Below are 16,370 nucleotides of genomic sequence, written 5' to 3' on the forward strand. Positions count from 1 at the left end.
TCGATTACTGTAACTCCCTGCTAGCTGGGGTGTCTAATAGCATCCCCACTAAAATTCAATTAATTCAAAATTCTGCAGCCAGAATTTTGTCTCTGTCCCACTCAAGAGATCACATCACTCCTGTCTTGGAGGCCTTGCACTGGCTGCCTATCAGGTTTAGAATTGATTTTAAAATTTTAATGCTGACATAAGGCTTTTCATGGGCTAGCTCTGACTTACCTGTCAGATCTGTTATCTTTTTACACTCCCACTCGCAACCTCTGCTCTGCTTATCTCAGACTGCTGTGTGCCCCGCCTGCTCACCTGTGCTCTATGGGATACAGGGCCTTCTGCTGCTAGGCCCCCAAATTATGGAACTCTCTTCCACTAGAGATGAGGGACTCAGCTTCTTTGAGTGTTTTCAAAGTTAATTTAAAGACTTACTTTTTTATAAAGTCATATTTATGATTTTTATGATTGTTTTATTTCCTTGTTTCTTTTATGCATAATCTGTTTATTTATTGTAGTATTATTAATTGTGAAACGCTCTGAGATGACTGCTTTTAAGGGTGCTATGCAAAATAATGTTTATTATTTATTATTATTATTATTATTATTATTATTATTATTATTATTATTAACAAATATGAGAACGAAAGCAAGTGAATTAGTTGCAGTAAGTGTCAATTAAATGCTGCATACAGTCCCTACAAGATAATTAACATATTTGTATGTACCTAATTACTTTAAAGACCCAGTTTTATTCTATATTGCAATGCAAGATCAGAGCCCAAAAAAACATGATTTACCTGCACTGCCCTGATATAAACTACACCCTTAACATACAGAAATAGGCTGAGTATTACTTTTACTTTAATCAAGTCTGCTGGTAGGATTTAATTTAGATGTATTTTAAATAGTTTTATTATAAACTGTCAGTGGCTAAGTCTTTTTAAAATGCTTTATTATGTTACATTTATAGTTCATAATTACCTGCTTCCTTCAATTGCATGTAGAAGTCAGTAATATTCAGTCACATGAGGTTATTCCCACAAGGGTTAAAATGTGGCAGTGTCACAAAGACGGCCGGAGGGGGTGGCGTCAGACCAGAGCCAGGAAATAAGCAACAGAGAGGTGGAGTTTGGTGGACCTGAGCGAATGTTTTCGCTCAGCATTTAATAAACAAACAGAACAGAAAATAAAAAGGTTGTAACAAACAAAAATACAGGACACGGCACATTCGCCAAAACAAAAAGACAAACAAAATGGACTATACAGACAAAACACGGTGAGCTTCTATTTAACTAATATTATTATTATTATTATTATTATTATTATTATTATTATTACACTTATTATTACCTCCGTCTCCAATCCCGTTGTCCACTCAATGAACACACAACCCCGAGTGGGTGAAAACATGTTGCTTTATGCAGCTGTACCAAGACGCGATTGCTAATCAATCATTCGATTGGAGTCACAGTACAACTGCACGTGAATTAATAAAGTGCAATTCCCCGTGCTCACATACTACATTTTACTTGCACGTGAAGTGCTGTACAATCCTCGTACCTAAATACAAATATACATTTTAAACACTTGTGTTACAGAGACCTGTTTATATCTCGAGTACCAATGACTATACACCAACATTTAACACACCACATGCAACATATAACAGAAAATACACACTGGGGCGGGCACTTCGTCACAGGCAGCAATCCCTGTGCTGGCCATGCAATACACAATGCAGTGATGCCGTAACCTCCATTACACTAGGTTTGCCACCTGTCCCTGTTTTTCCTGGATAGTCTGGTTTGGATGAAGGGTCCCGGATTTCACTATGCCTTCCCAGGACACTAAAAGATAAATATATAGTTTCCAAACATAATTATTTCAAATGTATTTAAACATTGGGCAAACTTCAAATCATTTTCAAATTTTATACAAAAAACACTTTAAATATTAACCCTTTGTGGTCCATTTATTCAGCACCTGTCGGTGGCCTCAGGTCCAATTTATTTTCACACGCACTGTTTATTTTACACAGGCTGTTTAAAGGTTATTTTTTTCACAGTAAAGCAGGTTTAAAAGGCAGTGAATATCAACAGGATACTCAGTACTGCATCTCCAGCCCTGCCCCACTCCTTGTTCATAAGAACATAAGAACATAAGAAAGTTTACAAACGAGAGGAGGCCATTCGGCCCATCTTGCTCGTTTGGTTGTTAGTAGCTTATTGATCCCAAAATCTCATCAAGAAGCTTCTTGAAGGATCCCAGGGTGTCAGCTTCAACAACATTACTGGGGAGTTGATTCCAGACCCTCACAATTCTCTGTGTAAAAAAGTGCCTCCTATTTTCTATTCTGAATGCCCCTTTGTCTAATCTCCATTTGTGACCCCTGGTCCTTGTTTCTTTTTTCAGGCTGAAAAAGTCCCTTGGGTCGACACTGTCAATACCTTTTAGAATTTTGAATGCTTGAATTAGGTCGCCACGTAGTCTTCTTTGTTCAAGACTGAACAGATTCAATTCTTTTAGCCTGTCTGCATATGACATGCCTTTTAAGCCCGGAATAATTCTGGTCGCTATTCTTTGCACTCTTTCTAGAGCAGCAATATCTTTTTTATAGCGAGATGACCAGAACTGCACACAATATTCAAGATGAGGTCTTACTAATGCATTGTACTGTTTTAACATTACTTCCCTTGATTTAAATTCAACACTTTTCACAATGTATTCGGCCTTCTTGTTAGCCTTTTTTATAGCTTCCCCACATTGTCTAGATGAAGACATTTCTGAGTCAACAAAAACTCCTAGGTCTTTTTCATAGATTCCTTCTCCAATTTCAGTATCTCCCATATGATATTTATAATGTACATTTTTATTTCCTGCGTGCAGTACCTTACACTTTTCTCTATTAAATGTCATTTGCCATGTGTCTGCCCAGTTCTGAATCTTGTCTAGATCATTTTGAATGACCTTTGATGCTGCAACAATGTTTGCCACTCCTCCTACTTTTGTGTCGTCTGCAAATTTAACAAGTTTGCTTACTATACCAGAATCTAAATCATTAATGTAGATTAAGAATAGCAGAGGACCTAATACTGATCCCTGTGGTACACCACTGGTTACCACACTCCATTCTGAGGTTTTTCCTCTAATCAGTACTTTCTGTTTTCTACATGTTAACCACTCCCTAATCCATGTACATGTGTTTCCTTGAATGCCAACTGCGTTCAGTTTGAGAATTAATCTTTTGTGCGAGACTTTGTCAAAAGATTTCTGGAAATCTAAATAAACCATGTCATATGCTTTGCAATTATCCATTATCGATGTTGCATCCTCAAAAAAATCAAGCAAGTTAGTTAGACACGATCTCCCTTTCCTAAAACCATGTTGACTGTCTCCCAGGACCCTGTTACCATATAGGTAATTTTCCAATTTTCCTTGAGTACTACTGGGAGGATCTCATCCGACCCAGAGGATTTGTTTATTTTAAGAGCTCCTAGTCCCTTTAACACCTCTGCCTCAGTTATGCTAAAGTTATTTAAAACTGGATAGGAACTGGATGACATGTGGGGCATGTTGTCAGTATCTTCCTTTGTAAAAACTTGTAAAAAGTAATCATTTAATATATTTGCTATTTTTTTCTTCATCTACGATTTTAAACATTTAATCTCCTCTTTGAATGTTCGCTTGCTGTTGTAATATTGGAAAAACATTTTGGAATTGGTTTTAGCTCCCTTAGCAATGTTCATTTCTATTTCTCTCTTGGCCTTTCTAACTTCCTTTTTGACTTGCGTTTGCAGTTCTGTGTACTCTTTCTGCGTACTTTCTTTTTGGTCCTTTTTTAATGTTCTGTAAAGTGCCTTTTTTTGCTGAATATTTTTTTTAATTGATCTATTAAACCATTTTGGCAATTTAGTTTTACATTTAGATTTGTCTACTTTAGGGCTGTCATTGTTTTGCGCCTCTAGTACTACATTTTTGAAGAACAACCATCCTTCTGTGGGTGTTTTCTCTATTTTACTCCAGTCTCTGTTTCATACCTTCATAGTTTGCTTTTCTAAAATTGTAAACCTTAGCTTTAGTCATTACTTTTGGGGTTTTAAAAAAACACTTCAAATGAGACCATGTTGTGGTCTGAGTTTGCCAGTGGTTCTCTGACCTCTATTTTAGTTATTCTATCTTCATTGTTTGAAAAGACTAAATCAAGGCATGCCTCCCCTCTAGTCGGTGCCTTGACAAATTGTGTTAGGAAGCAGTCATTTGTCATTTCCGCCATTTCAATTTCATCCTTCGTGCTACCCACCAGGTTTTCCCATTTTATTTGGGGGAAGTTGAAATCCCCCATTAGTATGGCTTGTCCTTTTGTACATGCATTTCTAATGTCATTGTATAACAGATTACTTTGCTCACCGTCTGAATCTGGCAGTCTATAGCATGCTCCTATTATTATGCCCTTTGAGTTTTTGTCCGTTATTCTGACCCATATTGATTCGGTTTTATTTTCTTTGTCCAGGTTTAACACCTGGGCTTCAAGACTGTTTCTTATGTATATCGCTACCCCTCCTCCTCTTCTGTCCTGCCTGTCTTTCCTATACAGTGTATACCCACAAATATTATATTTGTCCCCAACACTCTCAGACAACCACGTTTCTGTAACACCTATCACATCATAGTTACCTGTTAGTGCAGTAGCTTCAAGTTCTAGAATTTTGTTTCTGATACTTCTAGCATTTAGATAAATACATTTAATGGTTGTCTTACCTGAGTTGTTGTTCTTGTTTTGATGCGGTCTCCCTTCTGTTTTTTTGTTGATTTCTCCCCCCTTCCTTTCTAGTTTAAATGCTTCTGAACCTGCTCGAGGATCTTTTCTCCAAGTAGACTGGTTCCCTTGTTATTTAAGTGCAGTCCATCCCGTCTATACAGATAGTCCTCGTTGTAGAATGTGGTCCAATGATCAAGATAGGTGAAGCCTTCCCGTGTGCACCACATCTTCAGCCATGCGTTTTGATTAATTATTTCCAGCTGTCCATAGGGTCCTTTGCAAGGTGCCGGTAGTATACCAGAAAATACCATAGTTTTGGTTTTCTCTTTTAATTTCCTTCCTAGCTCTCTGAATTTGTTTTGCAGGGATTTTGGTCTGTCTCTTCCAATGTTGTTTGTACCGATGTGGACGACTACTACCGGGTCGTCTCCTGTTCGTTCTAGGAGCCTGTCCACGTTCTCAGTGATGTGCTTGACCAAGGCTCCCGGAAGGCAGCACACTGTTGTAATAAGGGGGTCCAAACTGCGAATTGAACTTGCTGTGTTTCTCAATATGGAGTCCCCAACAATCATGACCTCCCTTCTTTTTGCTGTCTGGTCACCACTGTCAATGGGGTCCTGGATGTTGTTCCTTTCATTCTCTTGTTGTTGGTTCTGCTCATCAAAATTCTGAAGTGACTCAAATTTGTTGGTTGTTTTGATTTCTGTTGGTTGTGTTTTTCCCTGCTTCTGCCTACCTGAACCCAGCTGTTCTGACCTTCTATCTCCCTGGTGGCTTTCATTCTGTTCGGGGTGATGAAGACTTCCATGAATTGTGGGTGTGCCAGTTCCTCAAGATCCTGTTGCTGTCTCACTTCTTCCAGCGCCATTTCTAGCATACTTACTAGTTTATGCAAATCCTGGATCGCGTGGCACTTTACGCACACTTGGTTTAGCTCCGCTGGGTTTTCTCGGATTTCCCACATCAAGCAGGTGTCACAGATTATTGGCTTGAAGACCATGTTGAGGTTTTTTTTTTTGAAGTTTAGTTTCTTCTGCAGCTGTCAACCTGCTTTCAAACTGCTTCTAAACTGCTCTGTACTTTTCCACGCCTGTACTTCTCCCACTCGCTGTCGCTGGGAAGATTGCCTCGTTTAACTGCGTTGTTCCGCTGTGCTGTTGGCTCCTCCCCTCGCCTGTGTCTCAGAACGGCGCTGAATTTGAATCAGCTGCTCCGAGTTTCAGCTTGTTTGTTATCAGAAAAACACACGCGGCTGTTTGACTTTGAGCTGCTGCTGTGCTTCCCCAATGTCCTCTGTTTTCTGATTAAAGCAATTCAAGATGCAATTTCTCCTTACTGCTTCTAAACTGCTCTGTACTTTTCCACGCCTATACTTCTCCCACTTGCTGTCGCTTCCACTGTATCTATTACATACCTCTTCATAGTAATGCATACTGATAAATCATCTTTTGATCACTTGTTAAATCTCCAAACTCCTCTATAATGCTATCCAAGTCATTATTTTATTACTATAACATCTCCCTAAAGCTATATTCCTTGAGCACTGGATGTGGAAGCATCTATCTTGTTTGTTTATGTCCATGTTATGTCTGGTGAAGGGACTATGCGTATTGCTCAGATCTGCCATTGAAAGCTTTTCTCTGCTTTTTCCAGAGAGAAAACGACTAGAGACCTGTGATTGACGTCTGTTTGATGATCAGTCCGGAAAGGAAAAATTGTAATGTTGGACCGGACCCCAAAGGATTAAGTTAATCTTGCTGCTTTCCAAGGTTCCCTTGTTGTCTTCTGTAGCTTGGGTGCTTTTAATGTTATTTTATCTCTTTTTCTAGTTGTAGCTGAAGTATTTTCATCGACTGCATCAAATGGGGTGTTATTCATTAATAGTATTAAGTTGCGGTGTAAAACCCTTTGTTGGTCACCAACCTCTGGTTTCACTCTATAGACGGACTGTTTTCTACCTTTTCAATTATTCGATACACTGCTTTTTCCCAATTTTCCAGGTCTCCCTCTCTCTGATTTTTCACAAGTACTCTGTCTCCTGGGTGTTAAACAGCTCCTTTCACCATTTTATCATAATATTCTAATATGGTTGATATTTATAACTACCTTGTAAATGGAGAAAATCTATTGCAACTAATTCAAATGGTAAGATGGTAACAATGCTGCCCATTGGTGCTCAATTGTGAATTACTGGTCGCTTCTGTTTAACCCTTTGCGGTCCAATGTCAGACCCTGTCCGACATCATCAAAAAGACGTAAAGCACTTGTTGTTCTCTTGTCACTGTTTTTCTGTAAAGCAAACCATATTTAATAAAGAGTTGGCTCCACTCATGAAATAGCTTTTTATATGTTTACTGAAACTTTTCATTTCAGTGGCTGCTGGTGTCTGTTTTTTTGCTTGAATACCAACAGCTCCTTGATGGCTGTATCTTCTTGCTGCGCCAGTCTTAGATCTTCATGGCTTATCTTAGGCATAATGCTATTTTCACCATTCATAAAATCATGTTCTTGTTCAGCAATTATGTTAAGTACACTAGCCCAACATCCTTCTTCTCTCTTTGACATCTGATCTCCTTCCCATACTGCTGTCATGACTTTTGGGATTTCTTCTGTGCATTTATCTACATGTTTCTCAATGTCAAAGGAGATTCGAGACAGTGTGTCAGCATCAATGTTTACTTTGCCTTGTCTTTATTTAATATCAAAGTGAAAGTCTGCCAGCTCAGCAACCCAGCAATGTCCAGTGGCATTGAGTTTAGCAGTACTCAGCACATACGGGAGTGGATTGTTATCTGTCAAGATAGAAAATTTGATGACCCGTTACAGATTACTGTAAAATAAAGAGCCCGAGACAGTTATGCTTTCTCTTCCTCTTCCAGTGGCAGCGCTACAGGCAAACAGTGTGCTCTCAACATGTCTACTTCCAGGTCAGCCTGAAGCAGCTGGCAGATTGTTGAGGCTAAATTGCTGCACACATTGTGTGTCAGACAAGCTCAGAAAAGACAGGTAACTTCTAAATATTTGGTATTTAATATCCTCCTCCTCTCCTCTATCTTTTTCTGGCCATGTAGAAATCCAGTGCAGATTCCATATTTATTTTATTTCACTGGTAGTTTCATCCGTATTTATAGTTGACCATTAATTTCCGCACAGTTTAGATCTGGTTTTCACATGTCAATTGAAACATAAACAATAACTTGTTGATGGTTTGCTAAATCACTCCATTTGTACGTAAATGATGACACACCCCTAAAGTTCAGCCCATGTCCAGCGCTAAAGCTGACTTGCCGAAAAACACGGTTGCTAAATCATATAGGTGAGCAAAGTCTAATTCCGGTGAGCTAACTATTCACAAAAATGTTTTCCGATTGCCTTAGGGGTTTGTGAACATTGCTAAATAGGGCCCTGTGACAAAGTGCCCACCCCTGTGTATATTATCTGTTATGTGTTGCGTGTGGTGTGTTTAAATGTTGGTGTATAGACATTGGTACATGGGATATAAACGGGTCTGTGTAACACGAGTGTTTAAAATGTATATGTGTATTTAGGCACGAGGATTGCACAGCACTTCACGTGCAAGTAAAATGTAATAATATGTGAGCACGGGGAATTGCACTTTATTAACTCACGTGCTGGGATTCAAGTGAATAATTAGTAATTGAATCCCAGCACAACAGTATATATAGATGCACGTTGTCACATACTGGCGGTTGGTGTTCGGTGAGTGGAGAACGGGATAGGAGACGGAGGTAGAAGTAATAATAAGAATAGTAGTCATCGTTAAATAGAAGCTCACCGTGTTTGTTTGTTAGTCCATTGTTTGTTTTGTTTAGTCCGTTTTGTTTGTCTCTTTTATTTTGGCATAGAGTGCCGTGTCCTGTTGTTTTCTGTTTGTTCAACTGTTTTATTTTACAATAAAATGGTGCATGCAAGCGCCATCATCATTTCATTTCACATCATCGTCTTTGTATATTTCATTCCTTCCTGGTTCTGACACCGCCCACTTGGCCGTCTTTGTGACAGGCCCAATGTGTTTTGTCTTACATATTGTAACACATTTATAAATATATACATATCAAATTCATTATTGAAATGTTTAAATATTCAAACTCAATATTTATCCCAGGTCTGGTTGTCAGTACTATAATAGTAATACACCCACCTCTCGTTATATCACCCCTCGCTATACTGCAGATTCGGATATATCGCGGTCTGGAGTTGGTGCCCCATTTTTACTATCGAACTGCTTATGTCTTAGCTGCAATATACCCAGGCAATTAGAATTACTGTTCATTTTATTTTGTACTGCACATCACAAACAACAATATACAAAACCATTTAAAAAAAGCATTAATATCATACTGTTCTCATACTGGGTTTGTCCTTATGTATGGTTTATTTTATGTGTCTAATTGTGTCTCCTGAATTGTGCATCAAACCACATGGAATGTCTCAGCCCATCAGGTTCCAAGTTGATAAATCATTTTCCTAGAGCCGATGTGTTCTAAAGATTCCAGGAATATAGAATCTTCAAGCAGCTCTGAAGATTCCAGGAATATAGAATCTTCAAGCAGCTCTAAAGATTCCAGGAATATAGAATCTTCAAGCAGCTCTGAAGATTCCAGGAATATAGAATCTTCAAGCAGCTCTAAAGATTCCAGGAATATAGAATCTTCAAGCAGCTCTGAAGATTCCAGGAATATAGAATCTTCAAGCAGCTCTGAAGATTCCAGGAATATAGAATCTTCAAGCAGCTCTGAAGATTCCAGGAATATAGAATCTTCAAGCAGCTCTAAAGATTCCAGGAATATAGAATCTTCAAGCAGCTCTGAAGATTCCAGGAATATAGAATCTTCAAGCAGCTCTGAAGATTCCAGGAATATAGAATCTTCAAGCAGCTCTAAAGATTCCAGGAATATAGAATCGTCAAGCAACTCTGAAGATTCCAGGAGTATAGAATCTTCAAGCAGCTCTGAAGATTCCAGGAATATAGAATCTTCAAGCAGCCTGAGCGATCCAGTTCCATATAACCTGAAAACACAAACATCCAAAAACATGAGATCAGTTTCAACAGCATTAATAGCCTTAATAACTTTTAGTTAGCTAGTTATAAATAGGCTGATTCTGCTGTGCTATTTAATTTTTGTATTTTATCAATATCAAATCAAAATCTTTGCAGTCCTAACCAAAACAGGCATGCTATTTTAATAAAGCTGTCACTCGGTAACAGTGTAACATTTATTATTTCTCAATTAAAATCTCCAGGGGGCATTCTGTGCCAAACAATTGCATAAAATGAAGTTATACTGACTTTTTAATTATTTTTGTTAAGTTACTGAACCCTGAAGCTCAATGATTCAAATCATTATATACTCTATTGTGGCAAAGTGCCCTGCCCCTGTATGTATTTTGTGTTGTATGTTGTGTGTTAAATGTTGGTGTATAGTCATTGGTACACGGGAAATAAACAGGTCTGTGTAACATGAGTGTTTAAAATGTGTATTTGTATTTAGGCACGAGGATTGCACAGCACTGCAGGTAAAATGTAATATGTGAGCATGAGGAATTGCACTTGATTAATTCACGTGCAGTTGCACCGCGACTCCAACTGAATGATTGATTAGCAATCGAGTCTTGGTACAGCTGCATGAAAGCAGCATGTTTTCACTCACTCGGGGTTGTGTGTTCGGGAGTGGAGAATGGGGGGAGAGAGGAGAAGCGTAATTATAAATATCTATTGCTACGAGTGCTGGAAGCACCAGCACTGTACTTGTTTTGTGCAGTGTTCGTCCACCCTGTTTTGTACTCTACTCGTTTTGTTTGTCTATTTATTTTGGCCTTACGTGTCGTGTGCTGTTTTTGTTACAAACCTTTTATTTTCTGTCTGTTTAATTATTAAACTGCACATCAGCACCTTCACCATTCCAAAACCTGTGTTCTGAGTCAGTTCCTGTTTCTGGTCTGATGTCACCCACTGCAGCCGTCTTTGTGACATCTATACATACAAACTAATTTAAACAGCTACATTTTACAGTGATAACATTTAAACCATAAAACTACAAATACAGTACAATTCTAAAATGATGTCAAACTAATATCTAGGTTTAGACCACCAAACTCCTTTCGATTGACATGACCCTGATTAGAACCCAGGCCTGCCAGGACGAAAGGCACGAGACGATATTGAACCCAGGCCTGCCAGGAAGAAAGGCACGAGACGATATTGAACCCAGGCCTGCCAGGACGAAAGGCACGAGACGATATTGAACCCAGGCCTGCCAGGAAGAAAGGCACGAGACGATATTGAACCCAGGCCTGCCAGGACGAAAGGCACGAGACGATATTGAACCCAGGCCTGCCAGGACGAAAGGCATGAGACGATATTGAACCCAGGCCTGCCAGGACGAAAGGCACGAGACGATATTGAACCCAGGCCTGCCAGGACGAAAGGCACGAGACGATATTGAACCCAGGCCTGCCAGGACGAAAGGCACGAGACGATATTGAACCCAGGCCTGCCAGGACGAAAGGCATGAGACGATATTGAACCCAGGCCTGCCAGGACGAAAGGCATGAGACGATATTGAACCCAGGCCTGCCAGGATGAAAGGCACGAGACGATATTGAAATAACCCACAGCACCAACCATAGGCCAATGCTTTTTTTTTTTTTTAATCTGTTTCTGAAGATTAATGAATGCTATAAAGCTCTAGTCTGAAGCAGCTTTAAAAAAAAAAATTTAAAAAAGATTAAAACAAGTGTATTAAAGGAAAGGCAAGAGCGTCCCCTGCTGCTAATATTAACAATTACTGTATATTTGTTCATGGAAATACTGAACTAAAAATAACTTTTTTAACAGTGGACTTTGAAACAGTAATTAGATACACTTGGAGCAATTGCAGTCAGTGGTAACTATAATCAACAGAGCATTCATTACTGCTAATGGATGGTATTTTTCATTAAGACTAACATTTCTTAGTATACCTATCTATTACAGCTGTCATCTGCTGTTAGTCTAGATTTAATAGGTTAATTTCAGTACCTTGAAATGGATTACTAGGCAGCTGGTCGAATGTAATGACCCTAATGAAAACAGTGTCTAAAAACATGTATCATTGAGCTGTGAAATGGTGTTAATGCAGATAGCCACTCGGCAATCCCCCTGTTGAATTGGTGAGGACAGCAAAGGCGTTGCATTTACACTAACTTCATCTTGGAACTTGGCTCAAACTTTAAGTGGAGAGTTCACTGTTACCCCCTTTTTACACTGCGCTTTTTATAACAGCCCCCTCTGGAGGGGAGGAATGGCTTTATTTGTGTAATGGGTGTCTTAACTGTATTATTGATGGGTAAGTAGCATGTAAAACACATTTTTTTGTTGGCAATATATTATAATACCTTTCTAAAAAATGTACATTTTCTTTATTTTTTTTTTGCTCAACTTCTAATAAAAAACAACATGATCTGGCAACTGCTGCTGGAGGCGTCAGTTTGAGGCAAACAGGCTGTGTACTGCAGAAGCCTGCATTGGATCCAGCTTGTTTATCAAATACTGAAGGTATTTTGTTCTATACTGTAGTAGGGTTGGAACAATATTGATAATCATGATAATTTTGCAGAGAATTTTATTCAGTTGAAAATTATTATTTAATCATAATTATCATCCGTGACCCAATGAAGCAGGAAGCGGCACTGATCTGTGTGAACACTGTGTGCATTGGTGAAGTTACAGAAAGATTGATTTTAAACAATATGCTTAGGCTTTGAACTTGCATCATGCTGGTTATCGAACACAAAACACAACTAGTGTTGTTTGTAAAATAAAATGCTATCTCACTGTAAAATTACTGTAGAAAAGTGGAACTTATGACTATTAAACATTTTGACGCAGGATTTTTTTTACTTACATTGAAAATAAAACTAAAAAAACACAACCATATGGCAAATGTTTAAACAAGTGTTGCTTATTTATTTTAAACTACAGTAAGACATGAGTACTACAGTGCAGCTCTGCACTGCATGGGGAACATCAATAAGCAGGCGCTCAGCATACTCGTATATAGGGGCTCTCAAAAGTATTCACCCTTGGACTTTTCCACATTTTATTATGTTACAACATGGAATCAAAATAGATTTAATTAGAAGTTTTTGCCACTGAAAAAAGTCCATAATGTCAAAGTGAAAAATAAAATCTACAAATTGTTCTAAATTAATTACAAATATAAAACAGAAAATAATTGATTGCATAAGTATTCACCCCCTTTGCTATGACACACCTAAATAAGCTCTGGTGCAACCAATGTCTTTAGAAGTCACATAATTAGATAAATGGGGTCCACTCTGTGCAATTAAGGTGTTTGACATGATTTCAGGTTAAATACACCTGTCTCTGGGAGGTCCCACAGTTGGTTAGTACATTTCCTAACAAAAACTACATCATGAAGACGAAGGAACATTCAAAGCAAATCCAGAATAAGGTTGTTCAAAAGCACCAATCAGGGGTAGGATATAAAAACATTTTCAAGGCATTGAATATCCCCTGGAGCACAGTAAAGTCCATTATTAAGAAATGTAGAGAATGTGGCAAAACTGTGAATCTGTCTAGAACAGGCTGTCCTCAAAAACTGAGTATCCGGGCGAGAAGGGCACTAGTCAGGGAGGCCACCAAGAGGCCTATGGCAACTCTAAAGGAGTTACAGTCTTCCACGGCTGAGCTGGGAGACACTGTGCATACAGCAACAATAGCCCGGATGCTTCACAAAATTGGCCTTTATGGGAGAGTGGCAAAAAGAAAGCCACTGTTGAAAAAATCTCACGTCAAATCTAGGCTAGTTTGCCTGAATGCATGTGGGAGACTCTGAGACCAAGTGGAAGAAGATTCTATGGTCTGATGAGACCAAAATAGAGCTTTTTGGCCTCAATGCTAAGCGTTATGTTTGGTGCAAGCCTAACACCGCACATCATCCTGAGAACACCATCCCTACCATGAAGCGTGGTGCTGGCAGCATCATGCTATGGGGATGCTTCTCTGCGTCAGGGCCTGGAAAGTTTGTGAAGATAGAGGGCAAAATGGATGCAGCAAAGTACAAAGAAATCCCGGAGGAAAACCTGCTGAAGCCTACAAGAGACCTGGGACTTGGGAGAAGATTCATCTTCCAGCAGGACAATGACCCCAAACATACAGCCAAAGCCGCACTGGAATGGCTTAAAAGGTCAGTGGGCAAAAATTGCAGTATCCAGATGTGCAAAGCTGGTAGAGACTTCTCCAAATAGACTCATGGCCGTAATTGCTGCCAAAGGTGCCTCTACCAAATATTGACTCAAGGGTGAATACTTATGCAATCAATTATTTTCTGTCTTGTATTTGCAATTAATTTAGAACAATTTGTAGATTTTATTTTTCACTTTGACATTATGGACTTTTTTGTGTTGATCAGTGGCAAGAACTCCTAATTAAATCAATTTTGTTCCATGTTGTAACACAATAAAATGTGGAAAAGTCCAAGGGGGGGTGAATACTTTGGAGAGCAACTGTATCTATCTGTTCCCTTTCAATTCAAAGATGGCCACCAAACATCATTTATGGGATATTCACCTGCCTATTGGCAGGTGTCACTGAGCTATCAAAGTTGCCGATAGGCCCCCTTCCCTCGATGACCTCCTCGATCCTGCCTACCAAGGGAATAAAACCGTTATGCAGGGAAGGAACGACCTCTTTTCGCTTCTCAAGTTGGTAAGGTAAGACCATCTGTGATGCATTGAGCCTTTTTCATTACTTAAAAAGTGTTGCACTGAGCTTGCTGCTAGTTCCCCTGCACTTCGTACTGAAAGCTGGCTTGCCGCTTTCACGAAATCAATAGCGCCTAAATCATAGCCCTTTTTTCTCTTTCTTATACTGCCGTTGCAGACTGTTTGTCTTTTCTGTCTGTTGTCTGTAAGTCGACTGCCTGGGCAGTATTGATTTTAAAGGAGTGAGTGTGTCTTTCACCCTTTTTTATTTGGGAGAGCGCTGTTACTCCACCGGGGCTGGGCTTGCCTTGTCCCCGTTATCGAGTTAGTCCACCAGCCGCCTTTGGGCCGCCAGTCGGGGCCTTGTTGTTTTGATTGTGCTGCGCCTCCCCGTGCTTGCAGAGCTGCACCATAGCATAGTTGCCCCTGGTGTTTTCTAAATACTGCGGTGCGTGCTTGGCCCATGCTACTTCAGTACCACGGTGCGCACGGTTCTCATTGACACACAGTATCCGATACAGGCAGTGCGCTGACGCTGCATGGTACTCGTGCACGTGATGTGCACGGTGCCCAGCACTGCACGGTACTCGGTGCAGGTGTGCACGTGGTACTCGGTGCAAGTGATACGCCCGGTGCTCGGTGCACGCGCTCTCCGTGTTATGCACTTCTGCTGTGGGCGCCCTTAGCATGCTGTAAAACCCAGCAATGACGGGCAGGGCTGGGTTTCATGCCTGCGAGGCTTGTGGGACTAACATCCTGTAGGAAGACAGGCATACCATGAATGCTCTGTGAACATGCCACTTCAGCCCTACAAGGCAACTGCAGGGCTTTTCAACCCCGAGTGCTCGCCAGTCACCAGCCACGCCTTTCAATGCCATCACAGAGCCCCTCTAGGGGGGATTCCTTGTGCACGGGCGTCTGTGTCCACCCGCAGCCACTCCCCGTTGCCTACAGCGAAATGGGTGAAGACGTCTCGGCAGGCGTGGGACATGGATGGGTATGGATATGAAAGCCCACAGTTTGGATTATGGAGCTTCTGGAGAGGCAGCAGGCCACGGCCCCATGTGTGGCTCCGCCCTCACACCCAGTGCCACTGAGAGTCACTATACCGCCCCTTGATCTCCCCGTGGGAGAACAGGGCAAGGAAGAAGACTGGCCACTATGTTCTGACGAGGACGCGCTTTGCATCGTGGCCTCGTGGTGGGAGTCCGCCTTTCCGGCGGAGATGGAGGTCGAGGCGGAGCCCGTGTTCCCGACCAAAGCAGTCCCTAGTTCCGAGGTGTCCTCGGTTACTACTGCGCCACTGCTATCAGGGTCAGAGTCCGTGCTCATGGGGCATGCGGTAGCGTACCTGCAGGTCCCCAGGGCAACAGCAGCAGAGCCATGTCGCTCCGTTTTTCAGCCACATGAGATGGATCCTTGGCTTCAGCCATTCCCAGCCTTACCTGACTTTGTGGAGAAGGTGCGCTCATCTTGGGACCGTCCAGCCACAGCGTCTACTCAGTTGAGGCATGGTTCTCAACTGGTCTCGCTGGAAGGGGCAGAGAAGCTGGGCCTGGCAGGGTTTCCCCCTGTAGACTCCACCATCGCAGCCTTGGTGAAGGCTCCACCGGTGGGAGGTCTGCCCAAGGACCTTATGTGCCCGAACCTGCAATGCAGGATTATGGAGACACATGTCCGTAGGGCGCAGGTGGCAGGGGCTCACAGTAACGCCCTCCAGCGAACACATCCAGTATGCTGGTCACATATATGGATGGCATTTTGCGTGACGCCCTGCTCCCAGAGCCGGTGGCCACGGAGTTGCGATTACTATCGCACACATTGCTCCAGATCTCCGGCCTGCAAGGGCAGACCATGGGCCGGAGCTTGGCTGGCCTAGTGGTCGCACGCA

This window comes from Polyodon spathula, chromosome 5, assembly GCF_017654505.1.
Source record: "Polyodon spathula isolate WHYD16114869_AA chromosome 5, ASM1765450v1, whole genome shotgun sequence".
In the NCBI taxonomy this organism is placed as follows: Eukaryota; Metazoa; Chordata; class Actinopteri; order Acipenseriformes; family Polyodontidae; genus Polyodon; species Polyodon spathula.